This window comes from Syngnathoides biaculeatus, chromosome 7 (genome assembly GCF_019802595.1).
Source record: "Syngnathoides biaculeatus isolate LvHL_M chromosome 7, ASM1980259v1, whole genome shotgun sequence".
NCBI lineage: Eukaryota > Metazoa > Chordata > Actinopteri > Syngnathiformes > Syngnathidae > Syngnathoides > Syngnathoides biaculeatus.
The window spans coordinates 1,793,698-1,817,045 of NC_084646.1; the positions used below are offsets into that span (position 1 = coordinate 1,793,698).

A 23,348-nucleotide genomic window follows, 5' to 3' on the forward strand; every position below is an offset into this window, starting at 1 on the left:
GTGTTCACCCTCATCCGCTGGTTCTCCAGAACACCAATTAGACACTTCAGCACTTGGTTGTGCTGCCAGGTGTAACAGCTCGAGTGAAGCTGGTCTTGCATCCAACCAGAATGTGCTTCAGTGTTGCAGGACTTGGGCATAACAGGCACTTGTGGACTTTGGCATACCACTGGTTTAGGTTTGTGAGAGAAGGCAAGATGTCATATAGAACTCTGATGGAAAAGCTGACCCTCAACATCCCCTTACCATAGACCCCAATGCTGTCCCGGTACCTGGGAAGGCCAAGCCACTTATTCACAAACGAGCTGACCAGTCCCTCCATATTTTCCACCTTTGGGAGCGGGCTCTCATAGAGGGTTAGTGGCCAAAGGAGTCGAGGAAGTAACCTACTGCAAGCACCAGAGCTTCAATTTCCCAGGAAGCAGGGTTCTTTCAAATCTTTCCAGGACACTGGCCACCTCCTTTCTAAACTGCTCTACTTGCTCTTTGTCCTTAAGACAGGATTCGTACCACCAGCCTAAGCTCTTCACAGGCTTCTCGGAGACCGTTGGAATTGGTTGCTCACCAATGTGAAAGCGGTAGTTTGACAATGTTCCCTTGATGATGAAGATGCTTCTAGAGTTACTCGGCTTGATCTGCATGCGAGCCATTTTGATGTTTTTCTGGAGCTTTTTGAACAATCGTGCAGGCCTTGGTTGTGGTAAGCGTGGTGAGGTCATCCATGTAGGCTCTGACTGCAAGTAGCTTCACCCCAGGTCTTATTCGCTGCCCACCAACCACCCAGCGAGAGACCCGGATGATGACCTTCATGGCCATGGTGACTAACACATGGGACATGGTACACCCCAGCCATGACTCCCATTTCCAGGTGCAGCCACACAGTGGTGTAACCTGCTGTTGTAACACAGCTGGATATCTTCAAGTAGCTCTAACCAGGGTTGTGAGCTCCGCTGGGACCTTGAAATAGTCGAGCGCTGTCCACAAGAGATTATGAAGAACAGAGTCAAAGGCATTTGGTAGGTCCAGGAACACCACATGAAGGTCTCTTCCCTCTTTTTCGGCAACTTGAATCTAATTTCAGACTATGCTAGTGTGTTCTTTGCATCCAGAAAAGCCATGGATTCCTGCTTCCTGGATTGACATGTCAATCAGTTGTTACCTTGCAGGTATTCTCTTAGCCTATGAGTAAGCACGCAGAAGAAAATTTTCGCTTCATTTATAAGGCTGATCTGTCCGAACTGCCCAATCTCTGATGGGTTCTTCTCCTTTGGGATAAGAATTCCTCCAGCTCTACACCAGGCAGTTTGTATCTCCCTCTTCTGCCACATGGCCCTCCTCAGCTTCCAGAGGAATTGCAGGACATATGGTGTGTTTTGTAGAGCCTGTATGGAACCCCATTGGGACCAGAAGCTCATGCAGCCCTTGCTCTACGCAGAATAGGGACTAAATCACCCCACCTGGGTGGACTGATGTCCTACTCATGTTCTGGTGGATCGAAAGGTGGCATATCTGGTGGGAACACAAGTTCTTCATGACTGTGGTCATTCGTGCAGGAATTTTTCAGGTTTTCTTCCATGATTGCTTTCTTCACCGAGACACTTCCACTTTCCTCTTTGTAAAGAGACTTTTTACAAATCTGAAGGGATCTTTATAGAAGTGTATTCTTGATGCTCCATCCTGCATTTTTTCCAAAGGTTTTCAGGTCTCCTCAATCCTGCAACCCTTCTCTAGATTTTGTCCTACAGCAGGTTTATGCCCTCCTTCACCTCCTCTGTGGCCTTCCTCCACAGCTTCTTCAGGTACTTCCTCTCCTTAATCAGGCGATCTGTCTCTTTCTGCCTTCTGGACTTTTTGGGGATACCTAGGGCAGCCTGTTTGCCTTCCATCACTCCAAATTGTTCCACCCCATAGGAATAGATGAGATCACCCATCCCTTCCAGCATCTTTGTCTTGGTGCCTCTGATCCCTTCCAATATGCTGCAGCGATCCATGTTTACCTTCTTCCACAAAGTCTAGTTGCAGGCCTTTGGCAATTTGATCAAGATTTTCGGGAATGAGAAGATGCCTGAGCAGTGGAGAAAAGTCTGCTTGTGTGCCAGTTTTTTTTTTTTTTTTGCAACATAGGTGACCTGCAGAGTTGTACGAAGTACAAATAAATAAAAATGATGAAATATAGAGTGTCAGTCATGCAGGTAACCTGCAAATATTGAATTCAGGCAACCAGAATGTTGTTGTTTGTTGAAGTTATTTCACTTTTAATTGGAAAGATTTCTTTAGGTTCAAATTTTAGGTGTGGCAGCTCACTGTAATGTTGGTGATGGTGTCCTCTGGGGTTGGTCAACTTTAAGATATTGTTGATCAGAATCATTGCTATTGTCCTAACCCTTACCCTAACTCTACAGTACTTTAAAATATAAAAGGAATTTGTCTCTAGTAGTTTGAGCAACTCTTGTATGACAATGATAAAGATACTGCCCCTGTGACCCGACCCCGGAGAAGTGGTAGATGATGGGTTTACGCAGCCTTTGCAGTCAGAGGCAGTTTCAATGACGTGGTCAGTGATATAGTATCCGGTGATAGCAGGGCTCACGCAACCCAGGACATTTAAAGTACAATTTCTCAAGGAAGGAAGAAAAGAGGAATTATTGCTTGCAAGGAGAATGTGGGATGTGTCTCTTTCATTATCACCAACCCGTTCTAATCACATCTCCACAGCTCCTATTTTTTATTAACTTGACAGTCTGAAACGTAACAACCACAGCAAACAGGATAGACAACACAACTCTAAGCAGGTGTGTGATAAGCAATGCAAACGAGAAAGAAAAACAAGTCGGGTGCGTCCTTCATTGAGGCACCGAGTGATTGTGATGCATCTTGGTGAGTCAGGCCACGTTCTTCATTGATACTCCAAGCAGTTGTGTCGCATCTTGGTGACGTCCTTTCTCCCTCCCGGTCTTGGAATTTCATTTTGTGATCCTGGTTGTTACGCCCCCATCTCTACAGTCGAGCACTTTCCCGGACGTAATGTTGGTGCATATTTCTCTGTTGTATCATATAATTCAAGCATTAAAAGAAAACCCCGAGACCTATGTACTATTAAGAGAAAGTGCATTTAAAAGATAAACGAGAGTAAATATGAGATAACTATGTTTAATTAATCCAACAGATGGATACAAGGATGTTTTCAATTTATGCAATTAAATAATTGGTTGAATGATATTAATAACATTAAACAGTACTTTTAAAGAATGCATTAAACATTAAACTCGGACAGTTTTTCAAATGGATTTTTGATTATTATTATTATTATATTATTATTATTATTTTGATTATTGATAGCAGAGGTTTTAGAGTTGATAGAAGAGTTGGGAAATGAGGAGGATATATGGAAGTAAATATGTGCCACCAGGATTTGAATGAAAACTGTCACTGAACATTTTATGTTGTAAAATATATAACAATACAATAAAATAAATAATGTGAATTTTACAACATAAAATTTGCAGTGGCATTTTCAATTCAAATTCTGGTGGCACAAATTTACTTCCACAAAGATATGACTGAATGTATATGTCCATGCATTGCCATTGATGGGGATATCGACCTTACCAACATGGCCACCAGGTAAGTACGAAGATTTTCTGGGATGAATACCTACCTTATCTATGACCGGAATCAACATTTGATTGGCTGTATAAAATTCGTCACCGGAATTTTGTCACTGGGGCGGGAAAGGATCCTCTTCCTCAGTACAAGTAAGTGAAAAGCGTCTTCGAGATCTATGCTATCTGGTACATACTCCCTCCTAATTCCTGGAACCAAACAAACGTAAAACAAGCTGCTGGAATAATTCGAAGAGGAGTCTGAGTTTGTGCTGCAGGTATGGAAAATTGTGTGCGTGTGAAATGCTAAAGTAGCTAATGTTTCATATTTTGACAGGTGAGCTTTGTCATCGTTGTTAGCAAAGTGGGGGGTCGAACATGATGGCGGTTAGGGTTAGGGTGAATGCATTTTTGTTTAAGGTCTTTTGTTAAATGAAGAATACCGGATTTATACATTTATTTATTTATTAGGAAGTAACATAGGACACGCGGCGTTTGTGAGGTCGTTTTCAAGAGAATAATCAGAGGAAAGCTGTTTTTTTTTCCTTCATTTTTTTGTGAGGCTAATTAGCTAAGCCACAAACAGGAATTGTTCCGTAAGCAGAAAATAAAATGACCAGAAAGGAGCCCCCCACCCAAAAAAAAACCCAACAAAAAACCGCACACACACAAAATAAAGTCGGACTGCTCATGGATGTGGAGACCGATGCCTCTCTCACTAGATTGTATGCACCTTTTCCTGAAAATCATCTAAATAGCTGTAAACACAAAGAAGTTGCGGACTGAAGCTACAGAGATTAAAGAAGTTTCAAATGTCGACATATTAAAGGCAATTACTAATAATTTGAATGACCACTTCTCCAAGTTTAAATAGACTAATAGACTGTTTTCAACCACGTGACTACACTCGGGCATCTGGCCTTGTTGGATAAGTTGACTCTACTTTTGCATGCAGACCAGAGTTACTCAAATGTTCGCATGACTTTTAAAATTGATGCATGATGGCTAAAAAACTATGGAAAGGTATCGGGGCTCATTAGATGTTGTTTCAAAGGTGTGAAATTCTAAAAGGTGTCCCAATACTTAACAAGAACAAAATCCCCCGAGCAAACTCGGACATAAGAGCTCTGCTAATACAAAAGAGCAACAGTTGTCGCCGTTTGGTTGATAACTGCTCCATTTTCTCGCACTTGTTCTTGATCACAGCTGGCAGTCGAAAGAAAGACTCTTTACAACGCACACTTTCGTTTGAGCAACCGATAACATAGCAGTATGCCCCCATTCATACGCCTTTCTGAAATGATTCCTGCTTAATTACAGTTTACTCGAATTCACCAAACCAAAATGGCGACTGCGTTCTAAATTGGAAGGTGTGTGACGTCAGTCGAAAACAGTCAATAGGATTAGGGTTGGATTAATAACGCGATCGAAATCGTTGGTGTTCAGCCAAATATGACGATCCCTGAGGTTCAATTTTAGGCAACAAAGAACATAGTAAAGCAACTTAATGACCGTATTACTGAACTTCAGGAGAAGCAAGAAGAGGCAGAAAGATATAGTTGATGCTGGAATTTCCTCTTACTGAATCTATGTGAGCACAACAACGGAGATGTGAGAAAGGAGGTTTTGAAGAAAACACTCAAATCATCACAGAGGAAAAGCACAAGCTTGGATTTATGGTGGGTTCTTTACATAAAGTTGGGTAAAAGCGAGATGACATCACTCGACCCATCATTCAATTTACCATGTGTAATTTTTGACAAAAGGTTTGGAAGGACTCACTCACTGCCAATGTGATGGACAATAAGAACTTCAGAATGGCAGATAATCCAACTTACAAGGAGAGACAATTTAGAAACAAACTTTGACCGAAACACGAGATGAAGGACCAAATAGGTTGTCCTGTGGCTGTTATAGTGTAAAACATTCTGCAGGTAATGAAGGCTTGATAAAGTTATCTGAGTATGCTAAATTTACAAAACGAATATACTATGCACAATCCACATTTTAGTCTAAAACGTTAGAGAATTCCCAATCGTTTAACAAGCCACTTCAACAGGTGGAAAATACTCATATGAAACACTTTTTGGAACTCAATAATCGGAGTTCTTTTGAGAGTTTCCCTTCGCCATATGTTTTTGTTGAATATTTTACAAGTTTTCAGATATTGTCAACAGACCATACTTTACATTTTCCCCCTCATTTTTTTCCTCTGTCGAGCTTAAATTTTATTTTTATAAAAATGTTATCAATTAATGTTCAAGGAATCTGCGAGAACTCTGAAAGAAAAGCTGTTTTTATATTCTACATGTGTATGTCTGATGTGGCGGAGAAATATGTTAGACAGTACAGGACATGTATGATGGAAGCAGAACAGTGGTGAGGTGTGCCGTAGGTGTGACAGAAGAATTTAAGGTGAAAGTGGGACTGCATCTGGGATAAACTCTGAGCCCCTTGCTGTTTGCTGTGGTAATGGATAGGATAACAGATGAGGTTAGACTGGAATTCCCTTGAACCATGATTTTCGCAGATGATATTGTGATATACAGCGGGAGCAGGTGGAGGAATAATTATAAAGATGGAGACATGCACTGGAAAGGAGAGGAATGAAGATTAGCTGAAGCAAAACAGAATATATGTGCGTGAATGAGGGGGGTGGAGGGGGAAGAGTGAGGCTCCAGGAAGAAGAGATAGTGAGGGTGGACGACTTCAAATACTTAGGGTCAACAATCCAGAGCAATGGTGAGTGTGGAAAGGAAGTGAAGAAACGGGTCCAAGCAGGTTGAAACGGCTGCCAGAAGGTGTCCGGTGTGTTATGTGACAGAAGAGTCTCTGCTCGGATGAAGGGCAAAGTTTATAAAACAGTGGTGAGGCCGGCCATGATGTATGGATGAGACTGTGGCACATGCTGCAAATAAGTAACACCTGTCTATCAGATAGAATTCTGACCCTCAAAGACCTAAAAGTCCACCTCCACTCTATGTATTATCCTGAATCAGATGCACCTGTGTGAGGTCATTAGCGGCACAAAAACACTTGTGCACCCCATACAATCAGTAAGACTCAAACTTGTAACATGGCCAAGACCAAACAGCTGTCCAAAGACAACAGAGACGAAATTGTACAACTCCACACAGCTGGAAAGGGCTATGGAGAAATTGCCAAGCTACTTGGTGAAAAAGGTCCACTGCTGGAGCAATCATTAGAAAATGGAAGAAGCTAAACATGACAGTCAATCTCAAATTGGAGTGGAGCCCCATGCAAGATATCACCACGTGGGGTCTCAATGATCCTTAGAAAGGTGAGGAATCACAAACCTGAAAAGAGCTGGGACCACCGTTTCCAAGGTTACTGTTTGTAACAAACTAAGACGTCATGGTTTGAACTCATGCATGGCACGGAAGCTTCCCCTGCTTAAATCAGCATGTCAAGGCCTGTCTTAAACTTGCCAATGACCATTTGGATTATACCGAGGAGTCATGGGAGAAAGTTTTGTGGTCAGATGAGACAAAAATTTAACTTTTTGGTCATAATTCCACGAACTGTTTGGAAGAAGACAAATGATGAGTTCCATCCCAAGAACGCCACCCCTACTCTGAAGCATGAGGGGGTCCTAGCATCATGTTTTGGGGGGGGGGATTTTCCTGTGGGTTCATATCCCACTGGGGCCTTCACTCCCTGACAAGGGTTCCGTCAGGAAGGGCATCTGGCGTAAAAATTGTGCCAAACATATATGTGCGTTCATCTGAGATGACACGCTGTGGCGACCCCGAAAGGGACAAGCCGAAAGAAACTTACTATTTCGACTGCACCGTATTAAGGGGAGGATAACCACGGCCATGTATTGTGTGATTTTTGGGAACAACTTCTTTCCTTCAGTCAGAGCTCTGAAGATGGGTCGTGGCTGGGTCTTATAACATGACAATGACCCGAAGCACACAGCCAGAAAACCAAGGAATGGCTCCGTAAGAAGCATTTCAAGGTTCTGCTGTGGCCTAGCCAGTCACTAGACCTAAACCCAATAGAAAATCTATGGAGGGAGCTGAAACTCCGTGTTTCCCAGCAACAGCCTAGAAACCAGTCTAATCTAGAAATCTGTGTGGAGGAGTGGGCCAAAATCCCTCTTGCAGTGTGTGCAAACATGGAGAACAACTACAGGAAACGTTTGACCTCTGTATTTGCAAACAAAGGCTACTGTACTAAATAACAGAACTTGCATTATAGCGGGGTGTTCAAATACTTATTTTCTTCACTGTATATTTCGCAGTCAACTATACAGTTTCAGATTCATGGTTTTGTGCCATTATCTGTTCACAAATTGATGACAATTCATTTAGTTGGTTCTAAACAAATGCAACATGAGTCGTTTGGAAGTTAAACAATAACTTGCTAAATTTCAAAACTTTTGTGATAGGGTAAAGGAAATGGCAATACAGATACTGGCCAAAATTGAAATGGATCCAATGGAAATATTTTAAATTCTCAGAGAAAAGGAAATGAGACTGGGTAAGAAATCTAAAAAGCTCATGCTACTAAACTGTTATCATGAAAGACTTCTTTTTCTTTCAGCTTGTCCCGTTAGGGGTTGCCACAACATGTCATCTTTTTCCATCTAAGCCCATTTCGTTTATCCTCTTCTCTAACACCCACTGTCCTTATCCCCTCCCTCACAACATCCATCAACCTTTTCTTTGGTCTTCCTCTCACTCTTTTGCCTCACTGCTCCTCAGCAGCCTTCTACCAATATACTCACTCTCACCTCTGAACATGTCTAAACCATCTCAGTCTGCTCTCTCTAACCTTGTCTCCAAAACATCCAACTTTGACTGTCCCTCTTATTAGCCCATTTCTAATCCTATCCAACTTGCTCACTCCGAGCGAGAACCTCAATATCATTTCTGCTACCTCTGGTTCTGCTTCAAGTTGTTTCTTCAGAGCCAAGGTCTCAAATCCGTACATCATGGCCGGCCTCACCACTGTTTTATAAACTTTTCTCTATCGGAGTGTCTTCTGTAACATAGAACACCAGACACCTTCCAACTGTTCCATCCCGCTTGTTCCAGTTTCTTCACTTCCTTACCACACTCACCATTGCTCTGCATTGTTGACCCCAGGTATTTGAAGTCATCCACCCTCGCTATCTCTTCTCCCTGGAGCTTCACTCTTCCTCCTCCGCCCCTCTCATTCACGCACATATAGTGTTTTATTTTAAGGTTAGGGTTTTACTTTCGGGATTAGGGCCTCACACAGGTGCATCTGATTCAGGATAATATATGGAGTTGAGGTGGACTTTTAAAGGCAAAAAAAAAAAAGCAATCAAATAGTCAACACATAAGATACACAAATCACATACTGCCTAATCTATGTTAAAGTTGAGGTCAAATGAAAGCAATCACATAAACGCAGTCAGCACATATGGTCCGCAAATCACATACTACCTGTGTGAAAATATAAAGGATATGGTGATCTAAAAGATATGTAGATGATTGGGATTTAAACCACAATGGCTCTCACTCTAGTAGTTGAAGGTTGAGTCAAAGTTCGATGTTTGGTCCTCGTATACTCTACGTAGGTAATGTTGTTAGCGTGCTAGGCTAACTTAGGCCGAGCAGCTTCAACGCAAACGATACGGCACCAATTTGGGTACTAAGATGAACTAAGATAAGACTTAAGTTTCCTATAAGTCCTCATGGCCCTCGTCGTACAAGTTATGAAGTTACGTTCGATCAACAGCACGGTTTGATCACAAACACGTCTCTTGGTTAGCTAGCTCAGCTAAGGTGGTCTGGGTCTATAAGCAAGTTTAAGTTGGTGTTTCTACTTGCCCAACTTCCTACTATGTACTCACAGTCCTCGTTGTCAACGATACGTAGGTTTTGCCTGTCGTGTAAGTCCTAACCCTTTGATGACCTCAGCAAATATTTGATTACATTGGTTACTTGATGTTATCCAGCTAGGTTAGGCTAGGCCGCGCAGCTTCAACTCGAACGAATATGGCTCCAATTTGGGTACTAAGATTACACAGATGATAGTTTTAGTCCACAGGAGTCGTCACCAGGGCATCCCATGTCGAATATTCACAACATTCGGTCCAAATTAAGCAGGATTTATTTATTGTACGGTCTTGCGGGTTGGAGTCTGCTCGATTAGTTGTCACCAGTTCAGGGACCAGAACCCAGTGCATCCAGTTATCATGAAAAACTTGGATTCTTTATTTTAAAAACATATTTGTTGGAGGATAAAGAGATTAAATTGGAAAGAATTCATGAAATAGACTTCCAGTCACTCACATTTGAAAGAGGTACCGGTGTGGTAAGTCACGCCCACAGATAAAGTTGCAGGTGCGATTAGGGATGGAATCTCAAGACCTTTAAAATAATTTACTGAGTTTTTATACCTGAGTATGTAGTTGTTACCTAATACTATAATCAAAATTTGACAGTGCACTGAGACAGCATTTTTAAAGAGGCCAGTAGACATTCAATTTCAAAACTAAATATTCATATAATCAAATCGTGTGATTTTTTTTTTTGTGCTCGACTGTGCAGATTTGCGAGTGCCCGTGAAATCACAGTGACTGGACTTCATATATCAAAATGGCTAAAGGAGCTTTTATAAGAAAAGCTATAAATGGCTAGAATTAGGTGAAAGGAACACTCGTTATTTTTGTGCTCTGGAGAAATGTAATCAAAAACATTTGAGATCTTAAAATTAATAATATAATCACGAATCATATGGCCATTTCTAGATATGTTGGTTCATTTTACAATAAAAAATAATCAGATTAGGAATTGTGATAATTTTTTAAAATGAATGAGTTACAACCGCAATGCAGCTCAATGTGGGCACAGTGCAATCTGTAGACCGTTCCCAAGCCCAGATAAATGCAGAGGGTTGCGTCAGGTACGGCATCCGGCGTAAAAGTGTGCCAAACAAATATGAGCATTCATCTAAAGAATCTCACCTGCCGTCACTGTGATTTGACGGGCGTGGTGATGTGCCCGCGCGCTATCGCATTCACAAATCTGCACAGTCGAGCGCATAAAATTTGTTACGAGTAGAAATACATAGGTATTGAAAGATGTCTCCTATTTTGTGTAGTCTTTACCAATGTTACCTCTAAGATGGGCCACTGCACAATTGTGCACTTGTCGCATACTCGGGGCACATGAAAACCGATCCAGTGCAGTGAACCACGGCCTGACATCTTTTTTTTTTTTTTTTTTTTTTTAAACACAGAAGCACACGGTCCCTATCCAATGAGCTCCTGTCACTGACCTAAAAAAAAAAAGACTGGATAGCGCATGTATATCTAGTGGTGTGTTGATTGAAGCAAGTTGGCCGCCATCTTGATACTCCCAAAATGTGTGGAGGACATGGTTTACAGTTTGGATTATGGCGGGGTTTTCCCTCAAAGTTTGGCATTTTGAATTAAAACAGGTCGTGTGAGCTTGACAGTTTTTCAGTTCTGGTAACATGAAGGAATTTTATTTTGACTTGTTAAGCCAAAAAAGGCCAAGTGCAAAGGAAAGACATAACCTATTTTCCCAAAATACGCTGTGAAGCACTATGTGAAATAAAAGCATTTCATCCAAGAGTGCGGACCAAATTTCTGACAGATATATATTGATCAAGCCAGGGAAGCCCCAGGAACTGAATAAGGTAGACCAAATTTACGGGACCCCTCCATTTTATTATCCACACTATTTCAGCACTTCAAAGCAAAACTCCAGATGCTAATCCTCAGTATTATCATATGTGAGTGTCAGGGGGCTGGCTGGCTGTACTGTGTCTCTGGCAAATGACCTCTATGAGGCAGCCTAAGACAACAGCTGTAGAAATGGATCCTGCAACACGTAGATACTGTTCTAATAAGACTGAAATACTGTTAAGCAGGACATTAAACACAAACCATTCAATCATTCACTGAGACCAAGAACCAGACGTGATTTTTCTGTTTAGAGACGAAATTTCGTCTTTTTAAATTCCATAGATAAAAACCAAAACAAAATCTGTTTTTCTGCAATATTCCAACCGTAACGTGTGCAGAATCCACACTCGTTCATTTTCCAAACCGACTTTTGCAACCAAGGCGGAAAATGTGATATGCGTCTGTTGATTGGTCGAATGTGAAACAGGCAGGTAATGGGCCCATTTGCAAGTGAACACTATGGTAATCACGTGAGTGAAAGAAATTGGTAGAAGTGTCAAAAATAAGTTTTGATGGGATTGGATGGAACTAGAAATCGTTGATACCGTTGGAAAGAAGGAAGTACCACTATGTTAAGCGACTTCATTTGCAAAATCAATCGAACTGGTAAAACATTGTGGACGTGGTGTCAGGATAATAATGACTATGGATCAAGAAGTTTCAAGGGATTGGAAGTTCACGTGACATGACAAAAACGCTTGAATCAACTGGAAGCAAAGAAACAGAACATTTCCATATCTGCTATATTTGGATGTGAACCAAAGGCCAACAAACCTTAGGGACTTCATCCCTTATTTACTTACTCTACTCTCGGTATTGACAGGCAAGATTCACTGAAACAACCAACCCCAGTTAAAGACAGGGTCTTCAATAACGAGGTAACAGTTCAGAAGCAATTACTTATAAAAATGTCTGTATTATTTACTGAAAACAAAAGATGACATTAATAATTTTAAATTCATGCGTTTCAATCATTGACACAAACAAAAAAAACGTTTTTGAATGGATACGATATACACGTTATAAAAGCACGCTTGCATGCAATGATGCAAATCTGAATTCAATTTAGTTTCACTTCTAATTTACTGAGTTGAATTTGTATCTGAATTTGTAATTTTTGGGGGTTATGGTATGCACCAAAATGAACAATCATATTGTGTACATTTTGATAACAGAATATCATTTATAGATGTACTACATATATTTCATTCATAATACAATTCATAAAACTTGCACATTAAAATTGATGATCATCCTTTGATCATGCTTGCAGCCGCCAGACCCCTGTCTTTTTTCATTCAGTGAAATCATATGCCTGAAATTCTAAATAATGTTCGGTTGGCCATCAACAGGAATACACCTCTGCTGTCAGTTGAACAACTTTACAATCACATGGCAAAGTAACTGATAATGCAAGTAGCCCAATGGAGGCACAAACCAGTGCAATCTGTATTCTGGTCCCGAGCCCGGATAAATGCAGAGGGTTGTGTCACGAAGGCCATCCGGCATAAAACTTTGCCAAATAAATGAGCGTTCATCTAAAGAATACCATACTGGATCGGTTGTGGCTTGGGTGAACAACCCTCGCCCCCGGGACTGTTAATCTGCAGGGCATTGGTGGAAATTCAACTTCTGTGGGTCGAAGAAGAGGAGGAAAGCGGCTTTGTCGTTAGAAGAAGAGGAATGCACGGAGCCCACAACTCATTGTAGGGACTTTGAATGTTGGGACTATGACGGCAAAACATCAGGAGTTATTTAACATGACAAGGAAAAAGGTTGATTTATTGTGCATTCAAGAGAGCAGGTGGAAAGGCTCAAAGACTCAGACTCAAAGTTCAGGAGCAGGGTTTAAATTATTTTACCATGGAGTAGATGCGAAGAGAAATGGAATAGGAGTTATTTTAAAGGAAGAGCTGGCTAAGAAAGTATTGAAGTAAGTAAGTACTGAAACTCGAAATTGAGGGTGTTATGTATAATGTGATTAGTGGCCATGCCCCACTAGTCGGATGTGATCGAGAGTTGAAAGAGCAATTCTGGAAGGAACTAGATGAAGTAATTCTGAGCATTCCAGACAGAGACTGTTGTGATTGGTGCAGATTGTAACGGACATGTTTGTGAATGAAACAGGGGCAACGAAGAAGTGATGGGTACTGTATCCAGGACAGGAACTTTGAGGGACAGATGGTGGTGGACTTCACCAAAAGGATGGAAATGGCAGTAGTGAACACTTTTTTTTCCATGAGAGGCAAGAACAAAGGGTGACCTACAAGAGCGGAGGTAGAAGCATGGAGATGGATTACATTTTGTGCAGATCATGTAATCTGAAGGTTACTTATTGTAAGGTAGTAGTAGCGGAGAGTGTAGCTCGACAGCATAGGATGGTGGTGTATAGGGTGACTCTAGTGGTGGGAAAGAACATTAAGAAGACAAAGGTATAGCAGTTAAAACCATGTGGTGGAAGATGAGAAAAGAAGAATGTTGTGCGGCCTTTCAAAAAGAGGTGAGACAGGCTCTCAATGGACAGGAGGAGCTCCCTGAAGACTGAATTTAAGACAACCAAGATGATCAGAGAGACAGGCAGTAGAGTACTTGGTGTGCCTTCTGGCAGGAAAGGAGTGAAGGAGACTTGGCGGTGGAACCCTAAAATACAGGAACTTATACAAGGTAAGAGGTTAGCGAAGAAGTGACATAATGAGAGGACTGAGGCGAGGAGAAAGGAATACATTGAGATGCGATATAGGGCAAAGGTAGAGGTGGCGAAGGCTAAACATGAGGCATATGACGACATGTACCCCAGGTTGGACATGAAAGAAGGAGAAAAGAATATCTACAGGTTGGCCAGACAGAGTTTTAGAGATGGGAAGGATGTGCAGCAGGTAAGAGTGATGAAGGATAGAGATGGAAATGTGTTGACTGGTGCCACTAGTGTGCAAAGTAGATGGAAAGAATACTTTGAATAGTTGATAAATGAAGAAAATGAGAGAGAAGGAAGAGTAGAAGAGGCAAGTGTGAAGGATCAGAAAGTGGCAATGATTATTAAAGGACCACTGACAGGAAAAGCATGATTTTTAGTATGTTTTTAATAAAAAAAAAAAAGGAAGCCGGAATGGATCCATCCTTTTTTTCACTACACATGATTTTGACATATGGCTTTTTGTAACTCCCGCCATCAAAATCCTGTCGAGGGATTTGTTTTGGAGAAGCAGAAAGTGACGTTATCAGCAGGAGCCCACTCAGTCAGGCTCATGTGTTTGTACGAGTTTTACCTGCGGGAAGGTAGCTCTTTGTTCCTTTGTGTTCGCCAAAATGCCAGCTCGTTGTATTGCTGGATATTGTTCGAACACTCGGGAGGATGGATTTACTCTTAATATGTTTCCAAAAGACCCAGTTTGTCGTGAAAAATAGATTGTACAGGTGCAAAGGACGAGAGGTTTGTGGGTTCCAAATGACAGGTAGGTGTGTATAGAGCTACTAAAAAAAATAGTTGGGGGGGCGGCTGTAATCCCCTCAGAACGGAACAAAACAGCCGCGTACATAAGTCAGGGGTGCTAAATGTGGCAATGTGTGCGTTGGTGCTGTGTCCCTCGATCTCTGCTTCGGCCAGGGTGACTCATTGCGGCGCCAAGCTGGGGTCGCTCATCGTGGCACCGAGCCAGGCCGCTTTATGGCGTGTTGGTCACTCACACCGTAGTACGCTACATACTGTCGGGGAGTCTATTTGTTCGAAGTGATCTGCATATCTTATCAATATAGTTCGAAACAATAGGGTACGAACGATATTGCCCCGGTCACTTCACTCGATTGTGAGATGTTCTCTTCTTCCAAAAGAGCTTCCGTGTCAGAAGGGGCATCAGAAAAAACTCTGACCCCCTTCCTGTTTGCTGTGGTAATGGATAGGCTGACAAATGAAGTTAGAATGGAATCCCCTTGGATCATGATGTTCGCAGATGACATTGTGATGTGGAATGTAAACAGGGAGCAGTTGAAGGAACAATTAGAAAGATGGAGGCATGCCCTGGAAAAGAGAGGAATGAAGATTAGCCGAAGTAAAACATAAATGTGTGAATTAGAGGGGTGGAGAAGGAAGGGTGAGGCTCCAGGGAGAAGAGATTGCGAGGAAGGTGTCTGGTGTGTTATGTGACAGGAGAGTCTCTGCTAGTATGAAGGGCAAAGATTATAAAACATTGGTGAGGCCAGCCATGATTTACGGATTAGAGACAGTGGCACTGAAGAGACAACAGGAAGCAGAGCTGGAGGTGGCAGAAATGAAGATGTTGAAGTTCTCTTTAGGAGTGAGCAGGTCGTATAGGAATACAAATGAGCTCATTCGAGGGACAGCCAACGTTGGATGTTTTGGAGATAAGGTTCAAGAGAGCAGACTTATGGTTTGGACACGTGCAGAGGTGAGAGAGTGACTATATTTATAGAAGGGTGCTGAGGATGGAGCTGCTCGGGAAGAGAGTGGAAGGAAGACCAAAGAGAGGGTTGATGGATGTTGTAAGGGAAAACATGAGGGCGGTGGGTGTTAGAAGATATGCATAATACCCGAATATACCAGAAAGTTATGCCTTTTAATTTTTTAATTCAAGCAGTCAATGTAATAGATCAATTAATCATTCAATTAGTAACGTTAAACTTCCCCCTTTGCTCACCATAATGGCTAAAGGCACACAATACAGTGCAGAAAAACCTAGTTCTTGTATTTTAAATACAAGGAGCAAAATAACTTTAACCATCAGACTTTTTGGGAGCATCATTGAGTTGTCAGCATCCACTGCAAAAGAATATTATGCAACCAATAATTCAGTTTCACACCAAGAAAAACAAGACGTCGATACGATTGAATTTAAAAAATGAAAAATTTGGACGAGTTTTCAAATTTATTTATAGTCGTCTTGGTTTGGGTAGCAATGTATTTTCTGTTTAGTGTAAAGAACAAATGTATGACATTTTCATTTTAGGTTTGCAAAAACATAATTGTTCTTGATGAAAATGAATGCTATAATCAGAGTCTTTTAATAAGCCATGTAACTTCAATTGATGAGACGTCTGTTACTCATCATGGTTCATCTATTGCTTACTAACCTGCTTGGTGGTAACTTGACCATTTGAGGTCAAAGCTTGTAACATTTTGACAGAATTTCTCATTTACCAGGTTCTGCCTGCCCCTCCATGTTCCCATCAAACTCAAATGCTGCCGTATGCCGGTCATATGTAAGCTTAAAATGTTTCTGGGTGATTGATGTCGCAAAATAATCAAGCGTTTTTGTTATTTTGTCCAAGTTCCTTGACTGAAAATGAGTGATACTTAAAAATTATAGTCGATATTGTCAAATACTCCTCCTTAAGCTACTGATTGATCCTTCTATGATTATTTTTGGAGATAATTATATCAATTCAAAAGAGCAGTCGTAAAATCCTTGTATACACTTTTGAAATTGAGTGGCCGCTTCCTCGTAACCTGTTTTGATAGACAAAGTTATGAGGACGTTGACTATTTGTAAGTCCCTCGAAGTAATCTCGCTGTGAAATGTCATTAACTTCTATTGAGTGGTAGGCAGACTCATTTAGCAGATATTGTCTCTCTCTTCCTCCAGAAACTTTGTTCTGTTTGACTGATCGATTGTGTTAGGTTTACCAATTAGACATTCATTAAACGGGACAAAAAAGGAAGGGAAGACACCAGTTCAAGTTTGACAGGTCGCGAGGAGAGGAACTGTTTCATAAAATTCGCCACTGCACTCTCTGATTATCCTCTCCTCAGCACGTCTATTTTAGTTTCAAGATGCCCCTTATTTACACGGATGTAACAAAAAAAGAGCCGTAGCTCAGTGGTTAGAGCACTGGTTTGGTAAACCGGGGGTTGTGGGTTCGTATCCCACTGGGGCCTCCACTCCCTGAGAAGGGTTGCGTCAGGAAGGGCATCCGGCGTAAAAATTGTGCCAAACATATATGTGCGTTCATCTGAGATGACACGCTGTGGCGACCCCGAAAGGGACAAGCTGAAAGAAGCTCTCTCTCAGTAACAAAAAAGGAGACAGCAAGCAAAACATAGTTGGAAGCAAAGTGTACTGGAAGATTGCTGAGTACATGTGTGGTCATCATTTCTTTAACAGGCAGCAGGTGCTCCTGGTTCTAACACTTCTGATGATTAGATGTTTTTGTTCTTGCTATCTCCTGCTAGGCGGCTGCCACGTTATCTAGAGCAGAGCAAAATTTTTTTTTATTGGAAGCAGATGTATGATAATTATATTCACAATTATTCCTACAGACTGATTCTCAAATATCCAATTTTAATAATATACTGAGAATCCACAGTGGCAGCTTAAACATTCCACTGTGATACAGTAACACCGTGCCGGCATAAAAGGGATACAGATACTCTAATCTGAGTTCACAGCCGAACACGACGACAAAATAATAGTAATGGTTTACGAAGTTAATGGTTGTTGCTCATCTGTGTTCTACCTTTTCTTTTGATGTTTGAACTTCCTTTTGTAGGAAACAGAGAATCATGCAAGCATTTTTGAAAGGAACAACTGTTCAAACAACTCGACCTCAGAAAAATAAGTGTGCTTCAGGTTCCATCATAAGGAAAGCCAAGCTTACTCCATGGGTAGAAAAATAGTATGTATCACATCGCACATTTACATTTCTCCAATATATCTTCCTATACAGTGTCATGCAATAATCACAGACTCATGTTGAAATTAGAATATTTTCTAACAGTATTTTGAACATTTTAACAGCAGTACGCAATGCTAAATGGGATATTTTCTGGCTCTGCATTTTATCCTAGTAGACCAAACTGCGTTGACGAAGTTGCCTTTCAGGAGGAATCTGTAGCAGTGTTGAAGAAGGCACTGGAAGGCGCAGATGTAAGTTTTTTTTTTTTTCCTTTTTTTTTTTTTTTTTGTAAAAGGCCCTTAATCTAATAAATGGCAAATAACTTGCGTAATTACTTATAAAAAAAAATTGAAAATAAAGAACATTTTGAATCCAAGCAAAATCTGGGTATGTGCCAGCTTTCACAGCCAGACCCGGAAGAAATGTCCTTGACCTCTGAAGTCGCCGGTGCTTAGTATTACAGACCATTCGTTCTAGCTAAGCCAAGATGCCGACGTGTTGTGCACCAAACAGCAACAAAATTGAAAAAATGCAAATAAATTAGTCCTCCTTTAACCTCTCTTGGGGTCAACCTGACAGGATAAAGCTGTGACTGTCACAGTTGAGGCTCGTTCATCAGCTGGGGAAATTTGGACGAATCTAATCATTACTGGTTATTAGCCGCTTAGTTATAGCCTCTTGTGACAGTACTGTATAAGCAACAACATACTTTATGACGTGGCACGGTGGCGCAGCTGTTCAATCCCGGACCTTCGTGTGTGGAGTTAGCATGTTCTCCCCGTGTCTGCGTGTGTGTAACCTGCCTCCTGCCCATTGACAGCTGGGATAAGCTCCAGCAACCCCGTGACCCACGTGCAGCAGAGTGGCTAAGAAAATGATGGATGCATATGTACGTGTAATCACTTTAGGGAAGTCCCTTTTTTTTTTTTTTGCATTTGGATGAAGCTGCTGGGCGAAAGAGTGAGGAAGACCAAAGAAAAGGTTGAATGTTGTGAGGGAGGACATGATTCTGGGTGTTAGAAAGGAAGATGGGTGCTGAGGATGGAGCTGCCAGGCAAAAGAGCGAGAGGAAGACCAAAGAAAAGGTTGATGGATATTGTAAGGGAGGACATGAGAACAGTGGGTGTTAGAGAGGAGGATGCACGGTATAGGCTTAGATGGAAAAAGATGACACGCTGTGGTGAACCCTAATCGGGACAAGCCGAAAGGAAAAGAAGATTTTGTATTCCAGATATAAATGAAGTAATAGATAATCCTACGCCGGACTCTGAAAATACCCCATAGCATTTAAATAGTTCACATAGGATTCCAAGACCATTAAAAATGTATACTCATTGATTTTCCACTGGATTTACAAGTGGTCAGTGGTCCTTTCATCAAACTGTCATGGATCATATGTAAATTATGTAACACGTTTTCGTCCAAACAACCAACTTCGTATCTAGTATCTATGTTATGCAGACATGTTGATCGTGATCGTATCATTCCGATACGCTCCATTATTTTGTTCGACCTTTTCAAACTCACAACACACTGCAATTCCGCCACGGTTGGCATTCTGTCACAAAGAGAACACGAACACTAGTCTTTTGAAACGAGCCTGTCTGGAACATCTCCAAGGTCCATGTTATGCAATTCCGTCAGTGTCACACCCCCTCTCCAATACGTCAAAATCCGCTTGTGTGTTTTCTGGGTCAAACGGATAGCCTTGAACATTGTACTCGATGATTTTTTTGTTTTGTTTGTAATTATTTTTCACAAAAATCTAATTATTTTTGTTTTGTTTGCTTAATGGGGGGATTAGTATTAATACGGACCATCGACTCGCTGTTATACTGGCTTTATTGGCTCTTAGCACACAACACTTCCCGGCTCGTATTTACGGCGATGCGCGCGTGCACTGTCACCCCCACCACCCACCGCCGCCGGTCGATCACGAGAGGCTGACTGCTTGAAAAGTAGATCTTGGGGTAAAAAAAAGTCTGGCCCACCCCTGCTGTATATTCTCTACATCTAAACCAACTCCTCAGAAAAGTATCAAACAAATCTCAGCAGTCCATATAATGGCATTTTTGTTTGTCGTCAGTGCCACGCCCCCTCTCCAACACGCCAAGTTCCGCCTGTGTGTGTTCTGGCTTGAACGCAAAGCCTTGAACCATAGTACTTGATGTTATTTTTGTTTTGGTTGTAATTATTTTTCACAAAATGCTAGATAGTTGACGTTCTCTGTTCGTTGAAACATATCCACAAGCAATGGGGGGTCAGAACAGGAAGCACTGCGGGCGTGGCACATGGGAATGTCTAAGCGAGCGGAATTTTGATAATACTTTTCCAATTTAGAGATATTTCATTGGTGAAATCTGTGGATAACTCTGGTATTAAAAGAAACACTGAACCCTCATATACTAACATTAATGTGCGCTCCCATTTGTATTAATTGGGACAAACTGTTGCTTTAAGCTTCCAAGAAAACAGCTTTTTACATTTTTTTAAGTTTAAGTCCAAATAAACTGGGCTGTGGTTTGAGAGATCTAATAACCCAATTTTACATGACTTTCAAAAATCAATATCTTTACTATGCATAAAGAAATAATCAACTTTCGAATGTGGTGGAGATTAAAATGTATGGTCTCAGGCCGTGGGGTTTAACTCTCTCCATCTATCACAAATACCCATATCTCTTGTAATCTTTTTCACGTTTTTGCATATGGTATTGTTTTGGGTCTGACTTAATCTTGATGCACCCCATTTTGGATTCAATCTCAGATTAAAATCACCACCACAAATCACAATTCCCTGGGTATTTGTAATCATTAAATCAAAGATTTGTCTATAAAATTCCCATGTTGCACCTGGGGAGCATTAACATAAGAGTAATTTCTGTCCCTTCCAACTTTCCCACAACCATATTACTTCTTCCTCCTTTATCTTTGTCATCAGTTTTCCCATCACCCTTTTCGATGTAAGTGTAGCGACCCTTCCAGTCTGTCCTGTTTTATATGATGATGAACAGACCTGATTAAAGCTCTGTCTCTTAAGTTTAGGGTGCTCTGTATCAGTGAAATGGGTCTCCTGCAGGAGTAATACATCAAGCCTATCTTTTTTCATTTTGCCCAGTATTTTGCTCCTTTCTATTGAATTAAGGTACACCCTTTACATTATAAGATGCTATGCTTACTGAAGACATTTGGTTTTCCATCATAATTCAAATATCACTTCTAAAGTTATTAACCCTCCACTCAAATGCTGTAACAGCATGAAAAAAAGCTGTGGTGTTCTCCATTTCGAAAAGACCTTCCGTGTCAAAGGGTGTGCGTTTCTCTCCCATAGTTAGGGTTTTTTCTTTTGGGCAACAATATTATACACACACATGCCACCTTTGATTTTGTTTGAGAACTGAAAAGTGACTTGTGCGGTTGTGCCGAAACGCCACAGGGCCCGACGGTACTTTGGGCGGTGACAATGGGCTACAGTCCTTTAGCCAATTGGGACGAAGAACATGACACATCGTTTCCCTTAGCGAATCAGGATACCGAACACAATGTGCGTTCAAATGTTGTTTAAAAAAAAAAAAAAAAAAGACACCCAAAAAATAATAGGGGTAATAGCAAGGAAAACTTTACTGTAATCCTTAGTTCTTCCACGGTGGAATGGGACCAGAACCCCTCGCGAAATGTGAAAAAATACGAAGTAGGACCCAATTCACCCAAACCTGAACCACCCCACACATACACCCCAGGAATTTTCATGTATGTGTTGCTGGGTACCAGAATGATTAAAATATGTAAACTGTATTTATACTTTACATATTTGAGACTAAGGTTACAACAGTACACATTTACCTAAATCTTTAATTATAAAACCTTTGCTAATCTTGCAACAGTCACATGACTGTGGTCGGGAAACGCAGGGGAGACACGCACACGCGCAGCGAAGGAGATGCTCGTCGAGGCTTTAAGTTCACCCACCTGCAGCATTGAAAAATGAAAGTAAACACGGTCCTTGAAGAAGCACGCATAGCCGTCCTCTTCCAAAAAAGGCCTTTTTCATTTATGTTAAAAATATGTGCCCGCCACCTAGGAAACTTTCTCCAAGTATTGACGAGTATCACCATACAGAGGCATGTTTCGGAGGTTGTATATTTTTAGGAATTTTTCGAACAAAACTTTGCTGGCCAAAAAGCCTCATGCTTGAGGGGGAGAATCACAATGCAGGGTCCAACAAGGAGAAAAGTGTCCTGTCCAGAACCCTGGAGGATATCCCAGTAGGTCCTGTGCCATTACCTATACAAAGGGGTTGACTCCTTTCGTTGGATCCCAAAAAGGACAAAAGTGCTCTCAAATAAGAGCCAATTCCTCCTGCCAGATCCCTAAAAGCATAAACGTGCACACACAGTCACCACCTCTTGGGCCCCATGGAGGAAGCTTTCGCTGGGGCACAACGCTGAGGTGGTATTGTAACGCCATTATCAAAAGATGTTATCGCTTGAAACAAAAAAAAAGTTGCCACTTGCATAACACTAAGATACAGTACATATGTAAGCCGGTCAACAGCATGGACAAGACAAAGTGCACAAGGAAATAGATGGGACAAGGTAAGTTGCCACTCGTGCTCTCATTGGTTGATGTCGCGCTGGCAAGCACGGTAGCGCAGCTGTAAAGCGTTGGCCTCAGGGTTTTGAGGTCCAGGGTTTTATCCCGGCCCCTCCTGTGTGGAGTTTGCATGTTCTCTCCGTGCCTGCTTGAGCACTGGGCACTTCGGTTTCCTCTCACATCCCAAATTGTACATAGTTATCACATATTTGGTCTCTTGTTTTGCTTTTAATGCTCTTTTGTTGTGCTTAATCTGCGTACATTAACTGGCGTTTGCTTATCGACGCACGGTTGCTTTATTTATCATGTTTGCTGTGTGAATAAAGAGGATTTGTGGAGGTGTGGCCAGAATGATTTGGAGACTGTGAGAGAGACACATCCCGCGGTCTCCTCGTGAACAAAAGTCCTCACTTTTGGGGGGGCACACCGGTGAATTGAAAGTGATGTAACAGCAGCACGCCGGAGGTGATGTCACAACAATGCGCCGCAGACATTTGTCATTGACGTTTGTTTGTGACTTTCTATACGGCAGGAAAAATGTTATTGCTCAACTAGAGACTTGTAGTGTTGTAATTTTTGTCTCAAGTTGGCAAAGTATAAATGCTGTACTGTTGAGTACGGCAGCTCCACCAGAAGTCTGAGTGATGAATGTCAACTATACAGTGATATAATACAGGAAGTGTTTTCTAATTTATAATTATGTTGTACATTAATAATACTGAATTATATTTATAAGATTTAACTAAATACCTCTTTGTCTCAAATACGCGAAGTAAAAATACTGATTACATATTTTAAACATTCAGGTAATTACAT

General features: G+C 41.3%; 1 long non-coding RNA gene across 1 annotated transcript; it reads left to right on the plus strand.

Moving 5' to 3' along the window:
* Positions 1-3,712: 3,712 nt before the first annotated feature.
* On the plus strand, positions 3,713-18,254 carry LOC133503530 (uncharacterized). The gene is made up of 3 exons (XR_009795755.1): positions 3,713-3,880; positions 17,815-17,940; positions 18,113-18,254. It is a non-coding gene; the product is annotated as an uncharacterized LOC133503530 (long non-coding RNA).
* Positions 18,255-23,348: the final 5,094 nt, after the last annotated feature.